Consider the following 10907-nt stretch of genomic DNA (forward strand, 5'->3'; position numbering starts at 1 on the left):
TTTTCAACAACGACTAGTAAAGGTAATCAAAATTCTGTTATATACTTACTTTGCGGTGTTTTTATAGAAACAATAGATGCTGTTCAGAAACGCTTCACGGCGTTCATATGTTTTTAACAAAATGAAATGTCTATTTACTTTTCATTATTTCAAGTACACAATTAATTAAGACTTTAACTAATAAACTAATAAAGCAATTAAAGTAATTATTGTATAAGAATGTGCATGAAACAAAGTCTAAATCTCTGATAATACTACTTGTATTAACGCTTTTAGCATTGCGCCTTTATTAAAACTATCCAAAAAAACGTTAACTAAATTGTTTAAGTTGAAGATGAAGACATCATAAACGATGTTATACAAATGGCGCAAAAATCGTAAAAATATGCCAAAAATGGAATAACGTTAATACTTACATCTTACATGTCACCATGTTATGTCAAAATTATTGCTTAAAGTGTCTCATATACTAAATAAATTTATATTGTTGAGAGTGGAAACTCAAATATGACGACAGTGAAAACTCAAACAAGCATTATTGGTTTTAACATGATCAAAATCACTTACCTTGTATTGACTTGAGTTGACACTCTGTTGTTGAGTCTTTTATACAGTCAACTCGCCAATAGGGGGTCACACCAATAGGGGGTCACTATCATGTATTTCATGAAAAAGTATAATAAAATCAAAAACAATTGTTGCATAGTGTGTCCCTTGGATAAATGTACAATTTTACAAATTTGTGAAAAGATGCTCAAACTGTTGATTTGACAGGGGAGATAATGCTGTAAACAGTGATCCTTTATTGGCGATACTGAGTGATTTCGTGTACATCATTTCATTAAAGGTAATGTTTATTTATTTTCAATGAAACCTTTTTAAAACTGAAATATGGTTAAATGACAGCGTTATAAACTGTTTATTTTTTGTGATCATATGATATTTTTTCATTGTCGTACTTTCATTGGTCATTTTTGCAAAAAATCAGAAGTGTACTGCGGCAAAATAATAATACAGAAAAATGATATACTAGTATGTATTTTTACATCTTGTCATATATACACAAAAGCAAAAAGACCACAATTCTAACGGAAATATTTAACGTTTTTTGGCATGTGATTCTCTATTGGCAAGTTGATAGTACTTACTTCCGTTGGTTTGCACTGGCTGAACCACAAGAATTATGTAGTCGTTTCTAATAATCACGAAACAACATACTTAATGCATATGTTTGCCAGTTATATTTAGTTTTGCTTGTTGTATTTCCACTATCATATAACTTTAAGCTATGTAATGAATCTTCGTATCCATGTATTTTTCTTGAACTATGTTACGCTCGATTCCAAACTCATGGACGATGTTGTTTTAAAATGTTAGTGTTTTTCAACACAATGTATACTTATCTACATAACAGCGCAGTAGGGTTCATTTGAAATACTTTGTGATGATGTAATTTGTTAATATCGTCTTAGAGTTCTTTCCATCATTTTCGTGGCAGCCATCTTGTTTTAACTGTAAATATCGGCTAAGTAGCGAAAGTATGTTTTTCTCCCGCAAACGAGTTGAGGTTCGTCTTCAAAACGCTAAATTAACTTATCATGTGTAATTTGAACCCATTTATGTAAACATCTGTAAACATGCTGTTTTTACGAGAAAATAATACATTGGCCTTTGAAATGCTATTGTAAACGACGCGCACCTAGCTGCCACATTAGTTGCTTCGTCATGCCACAGGAGCTGTGGCGTTCCACAAAAATTGTGACATGAAACAATGTGGTGCCACATTGGGGTGTGTGGCATGTGGCATGCCACAATGTGGCACCGTGATGAGTATAAATAGCCCGAGCGCGTTCATTCGAGACTCCAACATCTCTAAAAGAGCCTGAACTCCATCTCGGTTTTTTTAAACTAGAACTTCTAAATTATAACTTAGCAAAAAGGTGCGCGTATTTCAAACTTATTATTTAATTAGTAACTTATAGATAGTAATATAAACAATATTAAGTAAATAAATAAATTATTATATACTTTAATGAATTGAATATATTTGATCATAATTCTGTAACGCACTTTGAGCCAGTTAGTTTCTTTTCGATAATAGTACGTTTTGACAGGCTACACATCACTAAACTGTGTAAACGTTTTATTATACTATTATCGCCATATCTTAACGAGTTTTCTACAATAAAAATCTTGACTGTTTTCAAACTCTTTGTCGTCTTTAATCCTTTAAGTTGGAGTCATTAACAACAGCAATCACTCACTAGCTCATAATAACACAATGAAACAATTCACAATCACCAAAAAGTACTAACGGATGACGAAGTCCAGTCACCCCTGAAGGCGAAGGCCAAGCCTGACAAAGACCAGTCACCCCTGAAGGCGAAGGTCAAGGCCGACTCGCAACAATATTTTACAATAAAACAATTAAAAAACCTATATAATTATAATTAACCTGAACTGCTTATCATACATTTAACATGATAAACTTATTTAAATAGTTAAAAGATATCTGCCGATATCTACATACAAGATTATAAGATAATAATAATAATATATAATTGATACTGAATTTCATAAACACATAACATATCAAATAAATACCATAAGTACTGTTATTTTCATATTTTTTTATATTAATGATTAATATATAATGTTTTTCACGAATCATTTAACCTTAATAATTTCGCTCAGCAAAAATCTAGCTGATTCTATGTATTAAGGTCATTTGGAAAATGTGATTAAATCTTCTTTATCTTTAAATGAGAAATACAAATTTCAGATGCATGTATTTTTAATGTATTATTTAACTGTTCTGCCTTCAAAGAAAATATTTTTTCATATATATGACGACAAGGAACATATTCCTTGTACCCATTGCAAATTGAATACACATGCTCATAGTAATTTAGAAATGTATGTCTTAAATAGCAAAATGATATATCGATTCGGCGAAAATATATAGTTTATTGTTAACATAATTAAAGTGTCAATGTCGTCTGACTTTTCTTGATTTGTAACGTTTTTTTTTACTTCTTTGTTATGCGATTTTTAGAATGTCCCTTTACTTTTAATTATTGGTTGGTTCAATTATCAAAGAAGCCTAATAATATCCATACATTTTCAGATGATTCGCGCAGTCGTACTGTCCTGTCTCGTTGGCTGTAGTCTGGCCTTGAATGCCCAGCTAAATGAAGAATGGGAGTCATACAAACTGGTCCACGAGAAGGCATACGAGACCAATGTTGAAATGCTCGGGTATGCATTACATTCTATATTAATAATGTATGATTATGAGGATAATGTTGAGTTGCTATGGTGCGATTTCAAATATTATAGAATACTCGCGTTTGGTATGGCTCGGTGTGGCGCTGTTTGTTAAGCTCATTCGTTTCGTTACATTCGATATTATAGACGTTGTTGTTTGTTCGGCTTATGGAACCAATTTTTAAATGCTTACGTATACTTTTACATTTTATATTGCCAATTCTTGTTTTTTCCAACGACTTAAAGCTTTTTATGTAAATTGTATATTGAGAACATTACTGCTGAGGCTTATGAGATGTAACGTCGAAAGACTACAACGAGACAAACAGTAATCGAACCACATTACCAGAATAAATGCTTTGCATGTACGTCATGTATAACACATATATTACATATACACGCATATATCACATTGTGACCTTACAGACGTGATATCTGGGAGAGCAACATCCGGTACATCCAACAGCACAACCTCGAGGCCGACCGTGGACTCCACACTTACACACTCGGCATGAACAAATACTGTGACATGGTACTTAATTTCCGAAATACTTAAACGAAAAAGTAACTGTTTACAAACATGGGGCATATGCTGCTTCTGGCCATGAAGATATAGTATTGATGCAAGTAGAACACATATGGTTCAGCAAAAATACTATACTAATTTGGAGCGATTTTGTCGGAAACATATAGTTTATCCGAAGTAAAACCGATACTTCAAACATCTTTCTTGTGACACAAATTAGAATTTCATAAGAATTGATTTTACTACAAAAAAAAATATTCTATACATGTGATCTTATTTGTATTCACTTTAAATTTATGTAGTTTTTATATCAAAAATATTTTTTTAAATAAAACTAAATACATTTCTTAAACGTTGATCATATATTTAAAACACAATTCATAATTTTAATACAACTATTTTGATATCCACGACGAATGTGTTGCCAACATGAACGTTGAACTTGAGCGAACAAACCACCTTTAGAACAAATCTATTTTATTAGTTACTTTATAGTTTAGACCCATGAGGAATTAATTGCAACCATGAACGGCGTTAAGATGAACTTGAGCGACCCAAACCCCAAATCTGTCTGCAGCAAATTCACCCCTCCACTGAACGTGAAACTGTCTGACCAGCCCGACAACGTCGACTGGAGAACACAAGGATTACGTCACGCCAATTAAAGATCAGGTATGTAAGATACTATTTTTGTGCATTGTATTTCCCCATCTACCTATAGATTTAAATAACATTCAAACGATTTCATATTAACAAATCTCTGAACGCAGATGTATCGTAGATTTGCAGCAGAAAATAAATTGTCTTGCTTGATTGTCAGTTCATATGGATCAAATATTACGGTACAGGGTCAGTGTGGTTCCTGCTGGTCATTCTCTACGACTAGTTCATTGGAAGGCCGGAACTTCAAGAAGACTGGAACCCTCACTTCCCTGTCCGATAAAAACCTGATGGACTGCTCCGCGAAGTATGGTAGGTAAAAGTTCAAGAAGACATGTCATAGTATGACAAAATAAGGGAGGTCGATGGTCTATGCATATACATTTGCACACTTTTGTTTCTTTCAGTTTTCAAATATGCCAATCCTTTTCTGGCAAATTATTGGACAATCGAAACGTATATGTTTTGTATCATTCATGCATTGCTGACTATTTATGATGCAACCTATATTTCTGTATGAAGTAAACTACGGTGTTTAATACAAGACTATTCCTTTTTATGCATTTTAAAGCATAAATGTAATAATGCCTATATTTCGCATCTAGGTAACCACGGTTGCCAGGGCGGTTTGATGGATTAGGCTTTCGCTTACGTCATTGCAAACAACGGCATAGACACCGAGACATCATACCGATACCAGCCAGTTGTGAGTACACATTAATAATGAACAGAATTGTGAATGTCATGCTTAACGATCATCCCTAATCGATTCCTGTGCTTTAATTAAAGTTTTAATACTGCAACAATACCTTTTTAGAGACATAAAACAAACAAACTGAACAACTATGGTTTAAAATGTACTTGCATTTTGGCCAATAAAAAGTTGCGTGAAAACTCGTTGTGTATTTAAAAAGGTAGCAGTTGCTTTCGGTCCTTTAATTTCATGTCTCGTGGCAAAAACACATGATGCTTTAATAGCGACTGTAATCATGTTTGTGCTTCATCCACGTCGTACGTTCAAAACCACGAATATATAGGTTAAACTCCGACAACAGCGCTGATAATTAACCTTTAATCTCGTTATCGGTCTATCGTAGTGAAGGTCTTTAACGAGAGTTCAAAGTGCAGTGATTTTCCACATCTTAAGGTTATTGATAGAACGGCAAATCCTAGTTTAGTTATGCCAAATTTACATATCATCTCACAATTATGTTAAATAAGCAACGAGACAAACAAGTTAAGAATAGCCATTACGCCCCATACACACACGTTTATTGAATAAGTCAGCCTTACACGAGAATGAGAAAACAAACTTCTTATGCTTTTCAGAACGGAAAATGCAAGTTCAACCCATCCAACGTTGGAGCCACCGAGAAGAGCTGCATGGATATCAAGGGGGACCAATTTCCGTAGCTATTGACGCAATTCACCCATCATCCAGCTCTACAAGTACTTTATATTGTACTGAAATGTTTGCATCATTTAGTTCAGACTAATTTCATCGAAAGACTTCGGCGCAATGAAAAGCTCTCGAATCCGTTTCCTGGATGGACCCAAGGGGGAGATCTTTAGAACGCTCATGTAGTGGGCTCGAAGCCGTGACCTTCCGGTCGCTTAGCGGATACAGTATCATCTACGCCATTGCGACCTATTTTATTTGATAACCATTGCTATTTTGCCAAAATAACTGATTCACAGAATTCGCTCATAATTAACATAATAATAACATTAATCAAAGTGAGCATGGTTTAACCTGTGTTTTTTTAACTATTAGTAGCTCGTACTTCACACTATGCAGCATATGTACTTTGCGACAGTTATAAGGAAATAGCTGGGATGAAATACGCAACTGTAACTATTACCAACGGATGCGCAACAATCTTCGTACAAAAGATTTATTTATGTTCTAATTTTAAAATTTCTTTTTTAAAATGACTATTTTCTTAAGACTCAATTTGCCAACGTACATTTTGATTTAGTCAATTATTAATTTGTAAAACAATATCAATTGTGTTATGGTTAATATAAAAAAAAGAAATGTTCTGTTTCACAAATATTGTATTTCTGAAATTAAAAACAGTTCCTAACAGATTCCATAATGCTTGGCCATGAATAATGCAGGTCGCTATAATAAGTGTGTACACATACAGAACTTTATGCTCAAATATCCAATTGAAGGAATATTTAGCTTCTAGACAGGGGTTAGAACTGCATATTCATGGTGAATTACAATACTAAACTTGCATCAGAGATTTATTGGGGAACTACTTTCAGAACTTATTCAAAGAGGAATCTATTTTTCACAAGGAACACGAATACATTTCAGGTCTGGAGTGTACAACGAGAAGAAGTGCTCATCCACCAATCTCGATCACGGTGTGTTGGCTGTTGGATATGGATCTCAAGACTCAAAGGATTATTGGCTCGTCAAGAACAGGTAATGAATGACGTCAACGTGCAAAATAAATTGCGTTTATTTACAGATACTATACAATATATTGTGCGATATTGAACATGCACAGTGTATGAGTAATAAGATTTATTCGTCCTTAATGGTTAATTAATCTAAAGGTATCAGAATATATCAACTAAATATTTCTGTCTTCTATAGTCCGCAGAGGTCGGAATGCCAAAGTTTTGAGATTCATCTTGCATTGTTATTGTATACGCAATATCGTTAATTAATGTAGCATATATGCATGTTTCAGTTGGGGAACGAGCTGGGGAATGCAGGGATACATCATGATGTCTCGTAACGTGAAGAACCAGTGCGGTATTGCAACTGCTGCAAGCTTCCCGACCATGTAAACATGTCATAGCTGGATTCAAGTCGAAAACTCATTTTAAATTGGTTGTCTAATTTTACCTTTACGACATAGAAACATTGGATAAGTTGATTCATATTTAGAGACTTCTTTCTTATTTGTCTATCTAAAAATAAGACTCTTTTTGATATGGTTGTATAACGTTACAATAATAGATTTGAGATCAATGTTCAGTTAGATTGGTGATATGAAACCGAATTTACACTGGTAGATTGCGAAATAAATTTGCAAAAGGTTCAATCAAGATCTGATTGGATACGCTGAAATTGTGTTGATGATTGTTTGTATGTGTAACATCGATAATATATATATGTTTTAAAAGAAAATAAAAATAAATAAAAAGCATGCGTGTTTATTCAAACATTATTATAAATTTTGGAATTTTCTCCTTAGCTGAAACTAGATTTCTATGCCAGCCGGTTGTTATAAAAGATGAAACATTATTTTTTCATCATATAATTGGTGAATAAAATAAACAAAAAATAACGGCTGATTTACGCATAAACGCCTTCGCAAAATAAGGCCGATTTCGTGACAGTCCTTAAAATTATGGAATTCTGTTACATTCTTGATCACACCCTTTTTGTGATAGCTTCAAAATGCCAAAGCCACTTTCGAATGCTCGTGTCAAAAAGTGAACAGACTGCGTATCTAGACATAAGTTTAAAGACACCGTGGAAATTGCCTATCGCGTGAATAGGTATCAAACAAGCAACATTTCTTAATATAGATCTGTGACCACTACTTTCAAGAAGGGAAACCTCAACGACACAATGGATGAGAAACAAAACTGGTTGAGCCTACTGGAATGATGAAGAAACCTTATGGAAGTCTGATAGAGAAACACACTCTATTAAAAATTTACTATAAGTTTGTTTTCTTTTTCGGAAATTTATACCAAAAAATAAAATGTAATTACAATATCAAAACAAAATAGTATTGTCACTCACGGAGCGGTATGAATCATTTCGAAATCAGTGTTTTGTTTATGTGTATAAGTAATCTAAACAATATATAAAAAAAGAAACTTTAGAAATAAAATATCGATGTCAAAAATTGCTTTTTGTAATGATGTCATGTTTAAGGAAAAAATAAACATAATTATGGTTCAGAAGATTTGCTATAAGAAAATGCCTGACGAATATTGTTTGTATTGAAGTCAACCATACAAAGGTGTTTACAAGAAATGCATAATACTGGCATAATTATCCAATTAAATTAAGTGTGTTGCGATTAAGAGTTTTGTCTGTAGGTAAACACATCTGAATTAGAGGTTTAATAATTTAAAAAAAAATCTCATTTATAGTAGATCTACGTGTAACTATGAATAACTTTATTTTATTTAAACAATTCTCGTTCATATGCGTTTTCAAATGTGTTCGAGCCTTGTTTATAAAAATTATTAGAAACTTTCCTGGTGGCCATTTATATCACCAACATGGTCCAACAAAGCAAGGATTACGCAGGCTGCAAATACGTCGCAACATTCTCTCCATCGATTACGCACTATAAGGACCGAATGGTGCACCGTATTAACTGCGGGTTGTCCTTTTATCGCAGTAGTTAGTTTACATGCTTCTCATCTTTATGAAGTTCTTCTGCGTCTGAGGCTGCATTATATGAGGACTTTATAGTGCGTCCCAGCACAAATACTGTATTCACTTGCACGACTTGCGAAAAGTGGGGCAAATTTAAAATTAGGCCTGCAATTTTCAGCTTTTTAGTTTTTACAGAAAGATATTCAATGTTAATGTGGTCTTGTGTTGTGGGGAAACCGGTGTATCCGGATTGAACCCCACCTATCCACAATCAAAACTCACATGCGCCGTGAGCGAGATTTCACCTGGTTCGCTCAGATTAGAAGCGCGTTTACCAACCACTGCGCTAGCCTGACAGTCTTTTCCCACTAATAGCGCATGAAAGCTGTATTAAGTTCTCACCATTCCGGACAGGTTGGGTTTCCTCGTATTGATCGTTTTTTAACCTAACAAGACCACATGAAAATTTAAAAACTGAGTTTAAAATTATTGTCTGGAAATTGAAGTTTTAATTCAACACTCTAAGTTTAGAAGTATAGTATATCAACGTTAAAAACGTATGTGCACTGTGTAACACTATGTGTCATCCCGTTACATAGTCTCCGGCGCAGAAGAACCTCTCTCAAATATACCCTTACACGCGCAAAAAGTAAGGTCCGAATAAGCGTCTTGCTATAGTATCTTGGTTAAAGAAATAGGACTGGTACTAAAAAAAACTTGCTTATGATAATGTCAAACACGTAATGACTAATAAGTATCATTTTGTATCTAATCAAGGAACAATAGTAATAACTGATTGCATCATGATTTTCTTGTGATTGCTCGCATGATTTCATATTTGATATAATTCATTATTTGCAACAATCAAGAACAGGCTCTGTTTGACATTAAATGTTGTTTTCCCGATTTCAATAATATCCACCCAATCCTGATGTATGAAAATTGTATCTCATTCATAACTTAAGATGAAATAATGCATAAACATCCTTAAAACAAACATGTTAACATTCTAGGTAAGATATTCATGCCTACAACCTATTCTTTTACCACATTATTTAATTGAAAATCAATTAACTCCCTTGTCAAACCACAAATACAATTCGATACGTAAGCAATTGGAAGAGTTCTGCTTCGTCTCCTTATGATACTAAGCCAAACTCCAAGTGCATTGTAAATTCCCAATAAAGCGAGATATAACAGACACGAACTCTGAGATGAATGTACGTGACTATAAGAGACATACATTTGTATGCCCACTTCGCTATGCATTAGGCACAACGATTAAAACCTCAAGCATACGCAGAGATATTATACTGGGAAGGCAAGTGACTGCCCATGCTATTTTTGAATTATAACTCGCATATCATTCATAATTATATACGAAAACATTCGGTGAAAATATTGCAAAAGGACGTTTAGGCAACGCCGACGTTATTTACAAAGATGGTGACATCGTATAATCACAGTTGTATTAGAAGACGAATGCAGTCCATAACGTCAGAGCTCAAATGGACCATCATGCCATTCCAATCTCTACCAAATAAAATAAAACAAAATATAAAAGAAGAAAAAAATGATGGTAGAAAACAAAAAGATACGTAGATGATTTTAGATACAACATCAAACTTTATTCCTCTCGTGATCATAGTCACTTTCATTGATGGTGTAAGTACTTCTGTTAAGATATGCAATTATATTATGTTGAACTTGAATGAGTGTTTCTGCTTGATTTAAAACGATTGGATGGGGCGATGAGAAAGAACATGGGACAAGTATTTATTGAAAAATCGACAATCCGTAACGACCAGACTGTATTTAATAAGTGAAACTTTGAAGAGTTTTTTCGAGTTCCTTGCATACTAAAATTAAAAATATTCTCCCAACCGTGAATTCCAATAAATGCTTCGGTATCAGGGTCACAATAGTTTCCGATCGGCCGTTCGTGTGGCCGCCTCGTTCTTAAACTCGTTATGTGATTCTGACCTGATTCTCGCCGTAAGTATGTTCTTCAGATGGTATGTTGTGTTTTCAACATCCTATTTATATTTTGAAGGTACTGCGTAAAATTGTGATGTATGACTTGTAGTTACT

The 10907-nt window shown here is 33.8% G+C and overlaps 1 pseudogene; it reads left to right on the forward strand.

The window, feature by feature from the left end:
- On the forward strand, positions 1 to 7537 carry LOC127869924 (cathepsin L-like; annotated as a pseudogene).
- The last annotated feature ends 3370 nt before the right edge of the window (positions 7538 to 10907 follow it).

The sequence above is a fragment of the Dreissena polymorpha genome, chromosome 2 (genome assembly GCF_020536995.1).
Source record: "Dreissena polymorpha isolate Duluth1 chromosome 2, UMN_Dpol_1.0, whole genome shotgun sequence".
In the NCBI taxonomy this organism is placed as follows: domain Eukaryota; kingdom Metazoa; phylum Mollusca; class Bivalvia; order Myida; family Dreissenidae; genus Dreissena; species Dreissena polymorpha.